The sequence below is a fragment of the Eumetopias jubatus genome, unplaced genomic scaffold, assembly GCF_037043125.1.
Source record: "Eumetopias jubatus isolate StellerSeaLion01/CBP00866 unplaced genomic scaffold, mEumJub1_p1.0 scaffold_2, whole genome shotgun sequence".
NCBI classification, from domain to species: Eukaryota; Metazoa; Chordata; class Mammalia; order Carnivora; family Otariidae; genus Eumetopias; species Eumetopias jubatus.
Window position 1 is genome coordinate 73,050,833 of NW_028274808.1, and position 21,365 is coordinate 73,072,197.

Consider the following 21,365-nt stretch of genomic DNA (forward strand, 5'->3'; position numbering starts at 1 on the left):
AATTATGGTCTGAGAATAAAGTGGCTGTTAATAAGAATTGATTCTAAGCAAGGAGATGCATATCAGTGGATAAATAATATACACGTCTGCATTATTTGGTAAATGTAATAGATGTATAGTCTTTGCAAACAATAGGAAATTTTCAAGAGAAGCAAAAATCTCAGTTACTATCTTCATGTCACTGAGAGCATTCTGAAAGTTTATACCTAACCTATTTAATAATATTATGCAACAAATACAAAGAAATAAACTAAGTTCTCAAAACAAAGATTCTAGAAATATTACAGCATTATCATGCTTTTATCTTTAGCATTTATTTGACCAAACAAAACATCTCGTTCTGGGAGCATGAACTTGTTCCAAGAGAAAGGAATTGGAAGTCTGGGAGACCCAGATTTAATTCCCCAGTTTAGCTGTATCTTCTCAGGCAAATTACTCAACCTCTCTGTCTCCCTTTCCTCTTGGGCAAAATGAGTAAGATAACTACTTGGGGAAGAGAGTTGCAAAGATTAAATACCTCTGAGGATCCTACTTCATATGTTAGCAGTAGTAAACACGAGTTGGTGCTCCGTTAATTTCCCCTCCTCTTTTCCCAAATGACCATTCAAAAACCATGTGCATTTCGAACTGAATTTCTAGCTGCAAACCATTCAAAGTGAAAGACATTATAGCTGATTCATATTCTAAAATCTGAAATGGGTCTTTAAAAGCCCCTCGTATCTAAATGATTTGAAACAATATTATTTCATTAAGTTCAATAAAGTTCTCTTAAAATTTGTTGTATTTTATGACCCAATTAGCTACGTCTTTAAACATATATATACAAGTGCTGGTTTAAAATCAAGATGCTAGTCAACAAAAATGTAGCTGAACCCCCCCTTAATTCAGGCATGTAATGTAGCAAAACAGCCTGCAGTACAATAAAGTCAGCAAAGTAAACACTGGAAAGAGATAGTTGGCCTTGTTGTCTCTGTTAAGCATGTCAAAGTGCTGCATCTGAAAATATTTGAAAAATCTGCCTATTTTCCATCTGTTATATTTCTCAGAGGATAACTGAAAGTTCATGTGAAAGTTCACTGTAAGTTCAAATATGTCATATCAGGTCATTTGCAGGGTAAAGGTTCACAGAGAGTTTATTATTATTTTTTTAAAGACTGAAGTGGAAAAAGAACAAATATACTAATTGAAGCTATTTTACATTGCATTATGACCACTGCATTTTTAAGCATCATAAATAGAAATTATAAATTTTAAAAGGCCATGTGCAATGCTTAATGGCAATAACAATTATAAGGAAAGCGCCTAAGATAGTATCCTTGGGATTCTTCTTAGAGAAGAGGCTGTAAATCAATTTTCGTTGCTCTACGTATTATTTAAAGTACAACAGTTGCTATATTTTACATTGTATTGAATGCTTTGTTTAAACTGCATATTTAAAAATAGTACACAGGGTTGCCTGGGTGGCTCAGTCAGTTAAGCATCTGCCTTCGGCTCAGGTCATGATCCCAGGGATCAAGTCCAGCATCAGGCTCCCTGCTCAGTGGGGAGTCTGCTTCTCCCTCTCCCTCTGCCCCTCCCCCTACTTGTGCGTGCTCTCTCTCTCTCATAAATAAATAAAATTAAATACAGTACACAGAGACAGAAAAAAGAAACATCAAAATAGTAAATAAAAAAAAGTAAATAAATATAGCCTTACTGTAGCTGAATAGGGATGATTTTTAATTTGAAATTGCTAAGAATGCTGTTTGTGGTACATAATTTGTGGGCTGCTTACAGCAAAAGCAGGAAGCCAAGAAAAATATGTTTCATTTGGAACAAAATGACTGAGTCACTGAAAAAAAAAATCTAAATCAAATAGACATTAGTCAATATTATCTGAATTGCTGGAGCAAAAATTAAGATTTGCTTTTTGATAAAATGTTCATATTTTAAAAAATGCTTAGAAGAATATAATTTTCAGGGAAAGTAACAGTGAACATATATATATCTTCAAATACACATAAAATTTAGGACATAACTTCTGGGTTCACCAATTTAAAAAATTTTCTTTCTCTAACATACTGGTACATATGAGAGTTCAGCAAAGGATTCTAAATATATTGTGTAAAGGTGCATTCCACTCTTTCCTGTCAAATGCATGTCCTCAGCTTCACAATATAACTTGCAGTCTGTACTTTGCTCCTTCAAATTGAAAAGCATATTTGTTCTTCGTATTGCCAACTGGTTTTAATGGACCATAGCATTTATTCATAGCATTAAACCATATATACGTTAGACATATATAGGTATCTAATGAAATTAATTTTTTTAGCTGTTAAAGAAGGAAAGGCAGAATGCCTGGGTGGCTTAGTCTGTTAAGCATCTGCCCTGGGCTCAGGTCATGATCCCAGGGTCCTAGGGTGAAGCCCAGCATCCGGCTCCCTGCTCAGTGGGCAGTCTGCTTCTCCCTCTCCCTCTGCCCCCCCACCACGCTCCTCTGCGTGTGTGTGTGTGTGTGTGTGTGTGTGTGTGTGTGTGTCCGTGCATGCGCGCACGCACGTGTGCTCTCTTTTTTTTCTCTCAAATAAATAAACAAAGTCTTGTAAAAAAAAAAGGAGGAAAGGACTTCTGAGTAAGATGTAATGACTGTAATAAGGCGTGGGGCAGATCACTGTCTTCCTTGACCACTTTCGCTTATTTGGTGCTCTCTAATCACAGCTTTCCATCTCAGAAGTTATTTTCTTCTTCCCACTCTCTCTGGATTGGATGGCTAAGAATTTAAACTACCTTCTCTCCGCTACCCTCAACTTTCCCCTTGCCTTCCTGAGATTCCCTGATTCTCCCATGGCGGTTCTCCTCCCACTCCAAGCCACCTCATCCTTCTTATTTTATTTTTTTTAAGATTTTATTTATTTATCTGACAGAGAGGGACACAGCGCAAGAGGGAACACAAAGAGGGGGAGCGGGAGAGGGAGAAGCAGGCTTCCTGCGGAGCAGGCAGCCCGACGCGGGGCTCGATCCCACGACCCAGGGATCACGACCTGAGCCAAAGGCAGGCGCTTAATGACCAAGCCACCCAGGCGTCCCAAGCCACCTCATCCTTTACCAAGACTTCAACTATCACCTCTCGCAGATTGTCAAGAAAAACTTTATGTCTTTCCCTCACATACCCCCCAAGCTGTTTTCAGCTGCCGATATGTTCCATGCGGACAAAAACTTAAATGAAATCCTACCTCTGCCTCTGTTACTATCATTATTACTATTATTACTACCACGACTATCACTGCTACTGCTGCCTCACCACTATTAATACTACCATTATTACTGTGTCTCCTGAGTACCATTCACTTATGCGTTCACTATATGTCAGGCGCTGGATTCAGCCCTTACCAATAGCAACCTATTTATAGTAATCTTTGCAACAACCCTATGAGTGGGTACCATTATCCTTATTTTATACTCAAGGAACTCAGTAAGGCTCAGGACTACATCACTGTAACAGAGAGGTGCAACACATGTTCAGATTAAATCAAAGCATGCTTCTACTCTTGTGTTAACACAATTTATCTTTCACTAGTCTCCAAATATTTGATGAACACTGAAATGTAAAACAATAAGATAATGAACATCTCATTGAAAAATTACTGTGTATTTTTGGTACTGTCCTAATGCTTTATTCACTCCCCTTCTGTAGTAACCCAATGAGAGTAGATATTACCATTTTTCTTACTCTACAGATGGGTGCAATTGAGGAACATAAAGGTTGAGTGAACTTGTCTCATCTCACAGAGCTGGTAAGTGGTAGAACCAGGATTCCAGGCAATATCTCGAGAGTTCATGCTTTTTAATTGCTATTCTGGGCTAAGTGATACATCCAATAAATTTGTACAAATGCAAAGATCCATGCCCTCAAAGAGTTTACAATCTTGTTGAAGAGGTAAGAAGAGCAAGATGATAAAATCTAGGAGGTCAGATTTCTGGCCCGTCAACTATCTGTTTCACAGTTGCAAAGCTGTTACACTGGAAACAAGAGGCAAGGAAACCAACTACAAGACTTCAGAATCCTGATAAGATTCGATAAAAGCCCTCAGAATCTGGATAAGAAAACTGGCAAATTTGGATGAATATAAAATGAAGCAAATGAAGGATATTATGGAGTGAAAACTGACCTTACTGGTGATTGATGAGATAAGTGAGATATGGAAGAGGACCAAGGTCACCAGAGGCTAGGTCAGTGGGAGACTGACCATATCACCACCAAAAATGTACACATCTTAAATAGAGGCTGATGAATTTGAGGTAAGAGTAAAATTATAAATAAAAACAAATCTATTTGGATAAGTCATCTGCTCCCAGGTAAGGGTAACCACTGCAAAAGCAGATGATCATTCTGAGAGATAAAATACAGAGATCTAAGAGCAAAGGGCTGAGGACACATTTCCCATTGGTGCTATAACCCTCACGTACTTATGGCTCCCTACTTGTCTGGTGCCCTACGACAGCCAAGGAGGAGAAGGAAGAGTTAGAAAGAAGAGTGTGTGGCACCTGCCTGGCTCTGGACAAGGATCAGAAAAAGAATGGGAAACAAGACTGGAAAGACCACTGTCTAGATTGAGAGGGGTCTAGAATATCATCCATAGATTCCTAATTTACACTGGAGGCAAAGCCTATGTACTGTAAGCTTCATACGGGTAGAGCTGGCTCATGCTGGAGGAGCTTCTTGGAGTCAGGACCAAGAACCGTCTCCCACCAGAGCCCTGGATGGAATGGGGTCCTTGTATTTCAACGTTCCATTACATTTAGTATATTTAGTTCTTAAAGAGAAAGACTATTTCTATTTTAGGTACTATATCATTTTCCTAGGACTGTCATAACAACGTACCAAAATATGGGTGTTTTAAAGCAATAGAAATTTATTATCTCAGTTCTGGAGGCTAGAAGTTTGAAATCAAGGTGTGGACAAGCAGGGCCATGTTCTCTTTGAGCTCTGGGGGAGGATCCTTCCTTTCCTTTCCTAGCTTCTGGTGCTTTGCCAGCAACATTTGGTGGTCCTTGGTTTATAGATGCATCACTCCAATCCTGTCTCCATGTGCTATTCTCTCTGTGTGTCTTCACATTGTCTTCCTTCTGTGTGTGTCTTTCTCTATGTCCAAATTTCTACTTTTTATAGGCACACCAATCCTACTGGATTAGGGCCCACCCTAATGATCTCATTTTGACTTGATTATCTCTGTAGAGACCCTATTTCCAAATAAGGTAACATTCTAAGGTCCTGAGGGTTAGAATTTGAACATACCTTTGGAGGACACAATTCACCTCATAACAGGTACAAAGGTCAGCTTAATAATAAACTAGAGACCATGAAAATAGGAATATTAAATATTGTATCTTAGGGAAGTATGATTTTTAAGGTGCCAAAAAGAATCCTCCTGAAACTTAGCTCTGGATCCTAATAAGATAATGATGACTAAGATATAAAGTTTGTGTTTCACAATACAAAAACAAATGAAGAAACAATACAAATTTTAAAAAGGACAATAATGAAATACAGTTTAATAAACACATAATAAAATTTCTAAAACATAGATACTATATGCCATGCTATATAAACTTTCCTACCTGTCTGGCATCAAATACCAATCTATGAATTTTCCATCAATACTCTGAGTACCACATTCAGTGAGGTGACCTGCAAGGCTGCAAAACAAACAAAAATGACAATATGGTAACCAAAATTTTCAATACCCACCCAAATATAAAATCAAACTTTATTTCTCAGAAGTACTGTCATTAAAGTGGGGAAAAAAACTTGGTGACTTTACGTGGGTGCCATTTTGTTTTTGTTTTAATAAAGTAAGCCAATGATGCAGAAAAGCTAGTTTGGAATAACAGAAAAAATACTGGTCTAAGAATCTTGGGAACATAGGCCAAATGATAAACTTGAAGCAAAATGGGGCTAATGCATTAGCCAGTGTGGTTGTGAGAACTGACTGAGATAAAAATATGTGAAAGCACCATGAAAATTGCAGAGTGCTTCAAAATGTAGGTTATTATCAGACTGGAAGTGTGACATGAATTTGTCATTATGTTATTTATAGAATAGGAGAGAAAATTTATAAAATATGACCATCCTATTTGATAAGTTAATGGACTAAAAGTTATCAATAAATCTATTATTAAAAAACCCACTCTTCAAAAATCTAGATCTGAAGCTCTTTATAGAGCTAAGAGCTGTAATCAGCATGGGAAAATAAAATACTTTGAGTTTCAGTTGTTTGGCTTATGTGAATCCAGCTTGTGTGACTACTTAACTCACTCTGTAACTCTGGGCAAGTTATGTAACCCTGTTCTATATCAATTTCCTCATCTCTCAAATGGGGACAACAACCTCTGCCTAATAAATGAATTGTGAGAATAAAAAATAATTTTATGAGGTGCCTATCACATAGTAGGCATTCAATAAATGATGGTTACTTTGTTTCATAAAAAGGCTTGAATCTTTGTCTAAGACATATTTCTTTAGCTTTAAAACTCGGCAGTATTAAAGAAATTCAATTATGTTCAGTTTAAAATGTATTGAAGATGACCTACCAGACACATACATCTTAATTTCTGAAAAGCTTAAGTAAATTTCACTATCATGTTGTTAAAGAGTAAAATTACTACTAGTATTATTATTAGACTTAGCTTCCAGGTGCTGATAAATCAAAGCCATTGCTTTTCCAACCAAACTCTGAGAAAAAACCCCACAAAAATCAATTACTTATTTTATAATGCATCCATTATAGGTAGAATCTTCACATAGTATCTGTTTGAGATAAAGTAATTAATTCCCTACTTAATCTAAAGTACCAGTCAAGACTACTGCATAGATTCAAATACAAAATTATACAAAGAAACTAACAAAAACCTCTCATAAAAACTTGGAAGTAGAAATTCTGCTGTGGACAAGATGGAATAACCTGGACCCAATTTACACTACTGACTGAAACAACCAAAAAAACAGACAAAATATATGAAACAATAGTGTTCAAGACACTGGACATCAGGCAATGAAGAATAGTGTCCCTATGAGATGTAAAACAAATAGATGAGCCTATGACTGAGTTTCTAGGCTACACACTGGGACAGGGAATTCCAGGGGGCCTGGCAGATTACCAGAGTTGAGAACCTGAGAGTCCAGGGAGACTGAGCTGACTAGAGTTCACAGGGCAGGTGAGCACAGAGGGAAAAAGCTGTACAGACAGAGAACTCTAGACCTCAGCATAGGGCCTCTCTTGAGCACTCAGCTGAGAACCAGCCATGAGGATCTGAAGAGGCTACCTAGTCTGGCAATAGTGACGATTCTCACCAGCAGCATGGAAAAGTCTCAAAAGTGTTCAGAAAAGACTTGCCTCAATAGTGGGAAATAATTAGTTCTAGACTAGATGCCACTCTGGTCCTGTTTAACAAATCTTAAAAGCAAGACCAAAAAGGATCATACAATTTCAAAGTAACTTATCACATTCCAAGATAATAAAAATATTTACAGGAATACAAAAATATCCAGCAACCAGCAAGGTAAATTTACAATGTCTAACATACAATCCAAAATTACCAGGCATGCAAAAAATCAGAAGAAGATGACCCAAATTGAGAGAAAAATCTGTCAATTAAAACACACCTACCTCAGACGCAGATGTTAAAATTAACAAACAAAGACCATTAAAACCATTGCTGTAACTGTATTCCATGTGTTGAAAAACACAAAAAACAGATCTCAAACCCAAACACAAAAATGATCTGAATTTGCACTTCTAAAGAAAACTACAAGCCTGAGATGAATAAAACACTGCTTGTGATACTGGCAGCATAAACAATGCAGAAGAAAAGATTAGTTAACCTTAAGAGCTAGCAATAGAAACTATCCAAAATAAGAGAAAGAAGAATTTTAAAAATGAAGAAAGCATCAGCGAGCTTCTGGAAAACTAAATGACATAATGTATGTATAATTGGAGTCCCAGTGAATGGAGAGGGTCATGGAAAGTATTTGAAGAAATAAGGGCTAAAATATTTTCAAATGTGACAAGACTATATATTCACAGCTGCAAGAAGATCACAAACACCAAGTACAAGGAACATGAAAAAAAGGCACATCATAATACAATTGCTCAAAACCAATGGTAAAAAGAAAGTCTTAAAAGCAGACAAGGGGGGCTGCCTGGGTGGCTCAGTTGGTTAAGCATCTGCCTTTGGATTGGGTCATGATCTCAGGGTCCTGAGATCGAGCCTGGCATCAGGCTCCCTGCTCAGTGGGGAGTCTGCTTCCCCCTTCCCTCTGCCCCCCACCCCCTGCTTGTGCTTGCTCTCTCTCTCTCTCTCTCTCTCTCAAAAGAAATAAAATCTTAAAAAAAAAAAGCAGACAAGAAAACATGTCATCTGTAAAGAGACAAAGATAAGGAAGACAGCAGATTTCTCATCAGAAGGAATAGTGAGAAGGCAGTAGAACAACAACTTTAAAGTACTGAAAGAAAAATAACCTGTCAACCTAGAATTCTATACTCAGGGAAAATACCTTTCAAAAACAATGGTGAAATAAAGATTTGTCCAGACATAAAGAAGTGAAAGAATTCACCACCAGTAGACCTGTATTATAACGCTCTAAATGTTAAAGAAGTCCCTTGGGCAAAAGGAAACAGTGGAAACACTGATATACGGAAAAGACTAAAGAGCACCAGAAATATAACTACATGGGTAAATATACAAGATTTTTTTAACATTCAAAGCACTTTAAAAAGTAATTTATTATTATAATACCAATAAAATATAAACAATAAATAACAACATAAAACTAAATAATAATGATGTATTGTTGAGTTTATAACATATATAGAAGTAAAATGTAAAAAAAAAGGCACAAAAGATAGTAGGGGAGAAATGGAAGTAATGATTGTAAATTTCTTATACTATATGTGATGTAGTATAGTCTCACTTGAAAGTAGACTGCTAAGTTTTGTTTTGTTTTTTAAGATTTAATTTATTTATTTGAGAGAGAGAGAGAGCACAAGCAGGGGCAGCTTCAGAGGGAGAGGGAGAAGCAGGCTCCCTGCTGAGCAGGAGAGTCCAATGCGGGGCTCAATCCCAGGACCCTGGGATCATAATCTGAGCCAAAGGCAGCCGCTTAACCCACTGAGCCACCCAGGTGTCCCTAGACTGTAAGTTAAACACATATAAAAGTGCTAAAGCCACCACTAAGATAAAAAAACAAACAACAGAAAAAAAAGAGTTATAGCTAATAAACCAAAAATTGAGATATAATGGAATCATTAAAAAAAGAAAAACCTTAATTTCAAGTAAGGCAGAAAAAGAGAAAAAGGGGAACAAAGATTTAGATGAGACAAATAGGAAACAAATAGCAAGATGACAGATTTAAACCTAACTATATCAATAATCATATTAAAGTAAATGGTCTAAATATCTCAACTAAAAGGCAGAGATTATCATATTATATAAAAGAGGAAGACTCAAAAGAAAGTTGGCATGGCTACTTCAGCATCAGATAGTCAATTTCAGAGCAAAGACTACCACCAGGAATAAAAAAAGGTCATTTCATAATGATAAAGAAGTCCTTTCATCAGAAAGTCATAATAATTATATAAGTGTAACTGTCATTAACAGAAGCTCACTAGAGCACTAATTATGAAGGAGGGGAGGTAACACCCCCTAGGTGCATTCAGAATGGCTGGAATAGGAAGAAGCAGGAGTAAATAGTAGAGTATACTGTATAAAAGTTCCCTGCCCCTAAGATTTTTCTGGTGCAGGGGAGAGGAGAAATGGACTACTGAGGATGCCTAATTTAAAATATAAAACTTAAAATTTCTGTTAGACACAAGATCAGAAAATAAACTCAGCTCTGCAAAGTGTATTTCACTCTCTTATTGCACACACAATAAGACACACACATGTATTTAGAAAATTAGTTTACATTAAAAAACACAAGACAGGATTTTTCAGAACCCAAATATTATATATGTTCATAATATTTATAAGCATTTATATATATGTATATGTATATGTGTTTGTGTGTGTGTATACACCAGATTCAATAACTTGACTTTTGTTTTTTTAAAAAGGAAATCACCTGTCAAGCTCTGCGGTTATGAAAGAATATATAATATTTGTGTTCTTAAATAAAAATCCTGTCTTGTGTTTTTTAACGTAACCCAATTTTTCAAATGTCAAACTAAACCTAAATATTTCTCCAGTTATAATTCACCAACAAAATAGGTCAACAGAGAAAAAACTTCTCATTAACATAGCACAATTCAGTAGAAATGTATTAGTGCCACCCTGTGGCAAACTTCACACTTCATAAAATTTTGTACAACTGAAGAGCCTCCATTTATTGGCTTTAGCTGTCTTGGTTTAAAAAAACAATCCAATTTCTGCCATTCTAACCGGTGTAAGGTGGTATCTCAGTGTGGTTTTGATTTGATTTTACCTGATGGCTAATGATGTTGAACATTTTTTCATGTGTCTGTTAGCCATTTGTATGTCTTCTTTGGAGAAGTGTCTGTTCATGTCTTCTGCCCTGAAGAGGTTGTGGAGAAAGGGGAACCCTCTTACACTGTTGGTGGGAATGCAAGTTGGTATAGCCACTTTGGAAAACAGTGTGGAGGCTCCTCAAGAAGTTGAAAAATAGAGCTACCTTATGACCCAGAAATTGCACTATTGGGTATTTACCCCAAGGATAGAGATGTAGTGAAAAGAAGGGGCACATGCACCCCAATTCATAGCAGCCAATGTCCACAATAGCCAAACTGTGGAAAGAGTCGAGATGCCCTTCAACAGACGAATGGATAAAGAAGATGTGGTCCATAATGGAATATTACTCAGCCATCAGAAAGGATGAATACCCAACTTTTACGTCAACATGGATGGGACTGGAGGAGATTACGCTAAGTGAAATAAGTCAAGCAGAGAAAGTCAATTATCATAGGGGTTTCACTTATTATAGCGTGGAGGACATTAGGAGAAGGAAGGGAAAAATGAAGGGAGAGAAATCAGATGGGGAGATGAACCATGAGAGACTATGGACTCTGGGAAACAAACTGAGGGTTCTAGAGGGGAGGGGGCGGGGGGGTGGGTTAGCCTGGTGATGGGTATTAAGGAGGGCACGTGCTGCATGGAACACTGGGTGTTATATGCGAACAAGGACTCATGGAACACTACATCAAAAACTAACGATATACTATATGGTGACTAACATAGCATAATAAAATAAATAAATAAATAAATAAAATAAAAAAACAATTCACAGTTTTTAAAATACAAATATTCTTCTGAATCCCTTATTATAATAGTACTTCTCTGAAAATAATTTTAGTGTCTTTTGTATTTAGGGTCCCCAATAACTGCACATGGCAGGTGCTCCATAAATGATACTCTAATGAGCTGAATGTGCTTATGATTCATTAATACTTAAAACTAGAAGAATTTATCTTAAAGACGTAATGAAGAAAATGAACAAAGGTTTAGCTATAAGGATACCCACTGCAGCTTATTTAACATAGTAAAAAAAGGGGGGGCACCTGGGCGGCATAGTTGGTTAAGCAACCAGCTCTTGGTTTTGATTCAGGTCATGATCTCAGGGTCGTGGGATCAAGCCCCATGTGAGGCTCTGAGCTCAGTGCGGAGTCGGCTTGGGACTCTCCCTCCCTCTCCCTCTGCCCCTCCCCCCCCTGCTTGCTCTCTCTCTCTCAAATAAATAAATAAATCTTTAAAAACTAAAATACTAAATAAATAAAAAATTAAACAGTAAAAATATTGGAGCCAACATATATATCAATTGTAAGTTGGTTTGTACCATATACTAGTATGTCACTGAAAATGATATGGTGACAGACATTTAATGACATCATTGTTCAAAGTACATTGTTTATAAAATCAGACATTCATAGTATAATCTCATTCTCATTTGTGATATATATATATTAAAGTTTTTATGTTTATAATCCATACTGTTGTGGTTACCACAGAAGGCATGATGGACAATGCTGACCCTACCATCTGATTTTGGCTCAGATGTAGAGATTGATTTTGATGCCACACACACACCAAGAGCATATGAAAAGGTTTATTGCTCACATAATGAGGCATTCTGGAAGAGCAGGGAAGGTTCTCAATGAGGACCAAAAATGGCTTGAGAGAGTGGAGAAAGGAGACTGGCTTGGATTTTATTACAATTAAGGGGCAGGGCTGGGGTGAGGGTTTCCATATGTGGACCAGAGCTTATGTGTTTTGAACTTCTTGCTGTAGCTAAAGGAGGGAGCAATAGGTCTTTCTTGTCAGCTTGTCCAGATGCAAAGGGGAATGGTCTCTCTCTCTCTTTTTTCTTAAGATTTCTTTATTTATTTGAGAGAAAGAGAGGGAGGAGGAGGGGGAGGGGCAGAGGGAGAGAATCTCCTCCAGACTCCCCACTGAGCTCAGGGCCTGACGTGAGGCTCGACCTCACAACCCATGAGATCATAACCTGAGCGGAAATCAAGAGTCACATGCTCCACGGACTGAGCCACTCAGGTGCCCAGAGATTGGTCTCTTTACAACTTACATTGATCATGTCATTTCCTTTCTTTTACCTTGCTTTAGTTTTTTTTATTTGTGGTCAGGTAAAGTATAAAATCCTAACCATGACCTTCAGGGTCCTCTGCCCTCTCGCTCCTGCCTACTTCTCCAAGGTTCACCCTTCACCAACCTGCAACTTTTTCTCCACCCCCACCATTTGGGACTTCTCGGTTCCTGCATTCCTTCAGGAATATGCCTTCAGGCCCAGGAATGTGCGCTGTAGTTTCTTCTACTTGGAACCTTTGCTTTTTTCCAGAACCCTGAACCTCTCAACTTTAAATGTCACTGCCTCTGGAGGACCTTCATTGTCCCCTTCAGCACAGGTGAGGGCCCCCAGCTATAAATCTCCTAGGCTCCCTGAATATTCCCTTTCCTAATATTCATCATATCTCAATTAACATGTTTGTTGGGGCCTTCCAGACATGTACCAAGTGTTTCCCCTGTATTCTCTTATTTAAACCTCATAATAACCTATGTGGATACAAAGAAGAAAAAGCAGATGCTCAGAGATCGTGTAACCTCCCAAAGTCACACAAGCAGTAAGGAATAATGATAAATACTGGAAATTTCTTGAGTACCCATAGGATACAATTTGCTCAAAATACTAGCCAACGAAGATTACAAAGGACACCACTTCATGACTGGGAGGAAGAAAAGAAGAAAATATAGGTCAATTTCAGTAAGAGGTAGGCTGTAAGAGATAAACTGATTTGAAAAGGAAGGGAAGGCGAAGTCGGCTGGGAAGAAGCGCTAAGCCCCAAAGGGAACATGGATTTGAAGATCAGTATGAAGGGATCTGGCTTTAGAAGCAGCCTCTCATGGCAGAGTACTCTCTCTCTCTCTCTCTCTCAAATTAAATAAATAAATAAGTAAATAATCTTAAAAAAAATAATGTGGGTAAAAACACTCTACTAAATACAGCCCTTACTTTTTTTTTTTTCCTTAATCACCTTTTCTTATAGGTCTGTTCATCAAGTATTTGGTCAGCATTACCCTCATTCTATAATGCTGGTTTATCTGGGCACCCAATTCTAGAGTGACACTCATTTACCTGATGGATGCTATCTCACAATCTTCTGGCATCCAGTTTTACTACTGAGAGGTTTGCTATCAGTCTAATTGTGGACTTGCTGTGTTGTCTTTTCCCTTACATGCTCTTATGACTTTAGTTTTGGGTTTTTAGACAGTTGCACTGTGATATATCTGGTATGGATTTCTTTTTGTTTAATCTGTTTGGGAGTGATCGATTCTCCTCAATTCTGTGGATATATATGCTTCATCAACCTTGAAAAATGCTCTTTAGGGGCACCTGGGTGGCTCAGTCGGTAAGCGTCTGCCTTCGGCTCAGGTCATGATCCCAGGGTCCTGGGATGGAGCCCCGCATCAGGCTCCCTGCTCGGCGGGAAGCCTGCTTCTCCCTCTCCCACTCCCCTTGCTTGTGTTCCCTCTCTCGTTGTCTCTCTCTCTGTCAAATAAATAAATAAAATCTTTAAAAAAAAAAAAAGAAAAATGCTCTTTGGACATGACTTCTCCCCCCATTCTTTATATTCTCTTCTTCTAGAGCTCTTAACTGGATAGAATGTTAGACCTTATGATTCTATCCACATATTTCTGACTTCTCTCTAACTTTCCATCTCTTTTCCCTGGGCTGCATTCTAGATCATTTTCTCAGATCCATTTTCCAGTTCTTTAATCTTCCATTAATTGTATCTAATCTGCTGTTTAATCAATCCACTGAGTTTTTACTTCAATGATTACATGCTTAATTAATAGAAGTTCATTTGGTTTTTACTCAAATCCATCTAGACCTCTGGATGTTTCTTGTTCTTAACTCAGGTTTTTATTCCATCTTTATTTCTTTAAACATCTTTAACATATTTATTGTCTTCTGCATCAAATCATTCCAATTTATGATTTCCATGGACATTTACATATGTTTTGCAATTCTGGACTCCTTTTAGGTTTGATGAGGCTTTATCTGTGGAGCAGCCTCTTCTAAGGAAACATTCTGGATTTGCATTTGCTTCTTTCAGAGGTCCTGGTGATACTAGCAACCATGAATGCCTATAAGTAAATTACCAAATAAATTACTTGGACTGTAGTTTTCCCAAACCATAGAAGTAGTATACATTTGAACACCGACCTGTGTGAAAGCAGGTCTATGATCAGAGATTCTCAGGGCAGAGGCTGTTCCCCACAATGAACCCCAGGCCGAGACAGATAGGTTTCCTTGTGATCCTTCCTTCCTTAAAAAAAAAAATTAAAGTCTCTGTTTTTGAGAACCAACATGTCCACTTATTTCCGATACCATTTTATTTGTCAGCTCACCACTGTTGTTTCGAAGGAGCTCCTATATGTAAAATGAAGTTAACTGTTGCTCTCAAAAACACCTGCTTCTCTGCTCTCAGCTCAATCCTAATCCTGCCGGATTGCATTTCCACAGCTGCTCTTGATGTCCTATCTCCACGATCCAACCATTAGATCGTGGAGATATGACATCTTTCATTAGACTCAGCACGTACTGTGCTTATACCGATGAGGTACAAGTATGCTATGACCAGGAGCCAGGGACAGAGGTGGAAGGAGCATATCTTGTTATGTCACCTAGCAGGGAACCAAGTGCCCCAGGAATGAACTAAGTGCTTGTGAATTCAGAGGAGGTGCAAGAGGAAGAATTTCCACTAGATGTTGTAACATCTGTGGTTAAGCAGAGAGAGAAATAGGTAGGGTATGTGTGTTAGGTTAAAATGAATGGCACTGAAAAAAAGTGTTTGTTACTCCAAAATCTACTCTCGGCTTTTCCGTCTAACTCACTACAGTCAGTTGTTTCGATCAGGATCCATTTATTGCAAGCCTTCTTGGGGCCTGTGATAGACAGACATGAGGCATTCGCAGGTAAAAAGTAGAATCCCCAGCTCACAAAGAGCTCATGGTGCAGGGAGAGGCAGACAGAGGATTGCAGCACATCTCCCTTCTTAGCCACATGATCATTTCCTCCAGGGCCGGCCCAGATGTTTACTCACCTGTGTGTCCCCAGCCCACAACACACACCTGTACCTTGTAGTGCTCAGTAAAGCAACGGAAGTATGAAGTACATGGAACCTTCAAACATCTTATGACCAACAATCTTTAACTGCCAAGGGTTAAAGTTGAATTCCTTTTTCTGTCCTGCTATTGGTTTAGATATACCAAAGGGACACCACTGTAGCAGCTGATGGTTGTCAGAGAATTTCTGCTTCCTTTACTCTAGGCCCTGGAGATTAAAAACTATGGTGGTTCTTGAGAAAGTCCTTTTGCTACTCCTAAGAGTTTCTGCTGTTACTGGGCACTTGGAAGAATGATCAACACTTTGAAACCACAGAAAATGATCAACACTTTGAAACCACAAGTGTCCAACTACATGCCAAAGAAAGGCAAGATGGAAGGGAGAGAGGGAGGGAGGGAAGAATAAAGAACATAAAAGAAAAGACCTTACCAAAGGTACACATTCATGCTTTTAATGGTGTCTGGACAATTCTTCCCAACCTCCATATCTGTGATAGCAGATCCTTGCAGAGTCTCCTTCTATGAATATTTTGAAAGAAAATATTTTAAACTTTTATTCATGAAGAGTTTACTTTTGATTACACATGCTAAAACAAGAAACACATGTGATATATGAGTAGAATCCTATACATTTCACTATTGGAGTAAAGAAATTAATATGCATTGAAAAAGGTGTTCTGTTTCAGGCACTTTTCACACAATGTTTCATTTAGTTTTCCAAACAAACCTGTAAGGCAGGTATTATAACACCCATTTTATAGACAAGGAACCTGAACCAAAGAAAGGCTGAGGGAAGCCTAGAAGTGAAACGTGTGGGCTTTTGAACCTAGACAAACCACTTGGCTTCTCTGAGTTTCTTCATCTTTAAAACAGGACACTGACAGTATCTATCTCATAGGATTGTTGCAAATACATAATCTCTTCTTGTTCTTGCAAGTGATTTACCAAATTTGAAAGGTCCTCGAGCAATTTATTTCCAGTAAAGAGTCATGCTTCCCATCACATCAAAGTTAAGAATAAAAGTTACCAATAGGGACACCTGGGCAGCTCAGCCGGTTAAGCGTCTGCCTTCAGCTCAAGTCATAATCCCAGGGTCCTGGGATCGAGTGAGGTCCTGGGATGGTGTCCCACATCAGGTTCCCTGCTCAGCAGGAAGTCTACTTCTCCCTCTGCTTCCCTCCCCGCCGCGTGTGCTCTCTCTCTTCGCTCACTCTCTTTCTCTCAAATAAACAAAAATGTTTAAAAATAAATAAATAAAAGTTGCCAGTACATTTCCCTGAAAGACATGAGTTTTGTTTTGTTTGTCTCCCTGCATGATCATGAGGTTTTGTGTTCAGGGACTCCTGATGCAGGCATGTTCTCCCCGGCTAAGCACCAAAGCACTGGAGAGAACGTGGTTACAGGGTGATCTCTATGCCCTCCCAAAAAAGGAGGTCAGGCTCGAGTTGTGGAAAATAGGACAAAGCACCTGACATTGTGTGAACTCCCACAGTACCAGCTGAAGCTGCTTAGATACGGTTACTCATAAAAAGAGCACGTCATCAGCTTGCAGAGGCTCTAAAGCTACTGAGGACACTTTTCATTAATCTGAAGGCTGTCCACGGCACGCAGCGGCGCCAAAGCCAAAAAGCAACTTCGCCAATATGAAATTTGGTGTTACACTATGGTATATGTAATCTAAAATGTATTTGTAATATATAACACATAAGAACAGGTTACGTGTTATGACAAGCATGTTTTATATTGTGTTCTGTTACTATTCCAACAGGGAGCAGGCAGGGTTTAGGCTGTAAAGGCCCAACTTTGATATTCCCAGGCTGGGACGTGCTCCTCAAGGTATTATGGTTTCCATACTTGTTTTCTAATAAACAAATTAAACAAATTAAAATCTCCCTAGGGCTGTTTTCCTTTCCATAAGAGAAAAACAGGTCTACAGGGGAACTCTCTTGGGTAAGAGTTAGCATGTTTGGGGGCGCCTGGGTGGCTTGTTTGGTTAAACATCTGCCTTTGGCTCAGGTCATGATCCCAGGGTCCTGGGATGGAGCCCCGCATGGGGAATCCTTGCTCAGCAGGGAGTCTGCTTCTCCCTCTCCCTCTGCCCCTCCACCCACTTGGGCTTGCATTCTCTCTCTCTCAAATAAATAAGTAAAATCTTAAAAAAAAAAAAAGAGCATGTTTGTCACCACACGGGGACTGTTGAGGCTGAAGTCTGCCCCATGCTAATGTTATATCATATTTAGAATGTATCAACAGATAATTATGGCAGCAAATCACTCAAAGCAGTTACTTTTTTTCAGTAGTGTAAAAATAAGAACCTCTTCTTTAGAAGGATACAGACGAACAAAAATACACTGCACGGAAATAAGAGCCCTGAAAGGTTATCTCCACAGTAGTCATTACCAATCATAACTCTGAGCCCGTGCTGACAGCACATTTAGTAGGCCCACATGAGAGATGCCAGCGGCTCGAGGAAGATAAAGTTAATTAGCAGATCTGTGCTGTTTACACTTAAACAGTCAATTGATTTTTTGTGTGTTCCTGACAGCCAGTATTGATATTACAAATATCCAAGGACCTGCAAAAGTGTTTGTATTTCAAAAGTGGGATTGAACGTCTTTCACATTTCACAGGGAGCCAAACTCAGATGGTGCAAAGGAAACAGCGCCAATGAAAAGCACGATGTTTGCCTGAAACGTGGAGATTTTCGAACTGAAGGGTTCATAAAATAATTTACTCATTTCACTTCCCTTCCTGTTGTGACACAGAATGTATCACCTGCAGCGAAATCCATCAGCTGGAACCAAAATGAGGGTAAGAGTAGAAAGGTAAGGACTTGTACTAAAGAACTTCATGTTTGTAAGAAGCACAATTTCAATGTAAACCTCCATGTCCAAAGCAGGGTCCAAAGTCATTTTAAACGCTGCCTTGATTCATTAGTCAATAGATCTTTAATACCACACACATAAAGTAGTTTAAAACATAAATAACTAATCGAGGCAGCTGACAGAGCAGATTTATACCGAACACAGATCAGAAAGGGATTTCTAGTGCTCAGTCCTAAGAGTTATACCAAAATCTAATTAGACCAAATTAAACCGCCTTAACTGTTTATCACATGATACGCGGGCTTCTTGCTTAGGAACAGATCATGTAAATGTCAATAACCTCCCATTATGTCATCTCCAGTGACAGCTGCTCTTTTCAAATCAACGCCAGTCTCCCTGGCTATCTTGTCAAGGGCAGCAACACACTCCGGAGGATGGCGCCCCTAGCAGGGCTGACCATGTGCACGCCTGTCCGAGCCACAAGACACGCCCCGCGGCCATCGCTCCGATTGTTGAGTCCAATCACCAGTTTACATCCAATGATCCCTTTTTTTTTTTTCCCCTTTTAGAGGGAGGTACACAAAAGGTGCCCGTCAAATGCATGGCTAATAACCGATGTCAACAGAGATTTAACAGTTGGGTCCTAATAAAACTATCTGTGGGCTATTAAAGAAAAGATTAGTTTTACTCTTAAAAATTCGCTGGATTTTCTAAATAATCCTCTAGAGAGGACTGATGTAATCGATTAACTTTCAGAAACTCTAATTAATTCCATCTCTGATGGTGTCTTGAGGAGACAGTCCATGTGGAATGCTAGAGAGTGGAGAAAGCTAGAGATTCCAAATTCTAGAATTCTAGAGTAGACAGGACTCTAGTGATCACCTAATCTGGTGAGTCTTATCTTTTTAAGATATTCTTTGGGGAATCTGAGAAAACTATGGATCCTCTCTTTAGGGGGAAAAAGAACTTTTGCTCATAATTTTAGGGGCATCTCAGGTTCCCTAAAATGCATTCTTGGACACCAGATTAGGAAATCTTGACCTAATCCAACCACTTCATTTACAGAAGAAGTTAGAGTACAGAGAGGCTCAGTGACTCGTCCAGGGTCATGCAGCTTACTAATGACGGAGGCAGGATGAAGACCCTGTTCTTTCCACTTCTTGCCTGCCGGCCGTCATCTGTACTTTCACACTCTACATGGATTTGTGTGTGTGGTTAATGACACAGGTCATCAGACAGCACCTGCAAAGCTCTGCTAAACCACTCCTATTAACTGGCCAAAGAATGATTATTAAGTGTACATAATTAGAATGTATACCCACTAGTCCTCTTTCTAACCAAGCACAATGTTTTTTTCTCTTTTCACTCTCCTCTCCCTTCTCGGGTACATCTGAACTCAGCCTGTCCACCTCCCCAACTCCACCAACACTTTCTTAAAAGTCCTCCCTCCCTGGGCTCTGGTGACACTGCACCACCCGGGTTCTTCCCCTTTCCCCTTCCCTTCCCCTCACCCCTCCTCCTTTGCCTCCACCACCCCTTCTCTTTCCTTTTTCCTAACTTAACCCGATTCTCCCTCATATCCATTCCCCCCCTTGTACAGAAATCCTTCCCAGTCATAGCTTCAACTGTTACTTCTATTTTTTTTAAAGATTTTATTTATTTATTTGAGAGAGAGCAGAAGCGAGGGACAGAGGGAGAGGGAGAGGGAGAATCAGACTCCCCACTGAGCAGGGAGCCCCATGACATGGGGCTTGATTCCAAGACTTTGAGATCATGACCTGAGCCAAAGGCAGAGGCTTAAATGGCTGAGCCACCCAGGCGCCCCTCAACTGTTACTTCTATTGAAGGAAACTCCCTCCCCCAAACCTCTCTTTTTCCACCCTCTCATCTAAGAAGCTTTAGTTTCTTGGACCTTGTTTGTCCTGTGATATCTGGCTCTATGTCTGCCACCCAGCAAGAGCAGTACAAACTTTTGTGTGAGTAATTGACATTTCATGATTCCAAAGTGAAAGATAACGTACAAATAACATATTTACCGCTAATACCTGGGGTTCATAAGAAGTTTTGATAAGTCTGACACCTTGCTTTCTTTTTGCTTTACTTTCTCTGGGTAACTGATTTCTTAAAAGAGGATACAGCTCCTCCTAGTGGATAATAATATTTTAAAATACAGACCTCCTGGGGCACCTGGGTGGTTCAGTGGGTTAAGTATCTGACTCTTGATATCGGCTCAGGTCTTGATCTCAGGGTCATGAGTCCAAGCCCGTGTTGGCCTCCACACTGGGTGTGGAGCCTACTTAAAAAGAAAAATACAGATCTCCTAACTCTTAATGTATTCTGAAATGCATCAACAATAAAACTAAAGTGTACATAATAACTACATGCAGACTATTAATCATTCAAAGCTCTTCAGGTTAAGATCTTAAACAACAACACTTCTAAGGGACTTAGTCTTTTTAATCAGAGATATATTTTTAATAGTTAAAAGAGAGATATTCAGTAATGTCACTGCAAGTTACCTCAGTATCTAACTGCAAAAGGCTTTCTTGGTTAGCCCAATAAATCACAGCACTATGAAAATGAGGCCAGAGTCTAGGGTTTGGTTCAAGTATGGTCAGCAGCTTATATGGTTCCACAGCTATAAATTTCATCCTGACTCAAGGAAGATATCCTAATATTTGTCCTGTACCACAGAAGACCCAGGGCAGGGAGAGCAAACAACCAGTACAATCTTAACTCTCTGACTGGAAATCTACCCAAATATGGCAGTGGGTTAACAGTGGCTATATTTTAAAATATTCTTTTATCTAATGACAACGGCCTTCTCTCCTCAGAACCACATCAAAGTTACTAATAAAACCCTCTCAAATGTTGAGTTATTTAATTATTTTAGTGACTATATCAAATAGTTAT

The 21,365-nt window shown here is 39.0% G+C and overlaps 1 protein-coding gene across 5 annotated transcripts in view; it reads right to left on the reverse strand.

Annotated features, from left to right (window-relative positions):
- LRAT (lecithin retinol acyltransferase) overlaps window positions 1–21,365 on the reverse strand; it is a 126,022-nt gene that overhangs the window by 92,898 nt on the left and 11,759 nt on the right. For 3 of the 5 annotated variants that reach the window (XR_003609481.2, XR_015767767.1, XR_003609480.2), the window contains exons 3-4: window positions 16,058–16,146; window positions 5,599–5,676 (exon numbers count right to left, since the gene is read on the reverse strand). The gene's annotated coding sequence lies outside the window, so the exon portion shown is untranslated. Of the gene's footprint in view, window positions 1–5,598; window positions 5,677–14,725; window positions 14,814–16,057; window positions 16,147–21,365 lie in introns of those variants that run through there. The other 2 variants (XR_015767769.1, XR_015767768.1) reach the window with 2 other exon arrangements.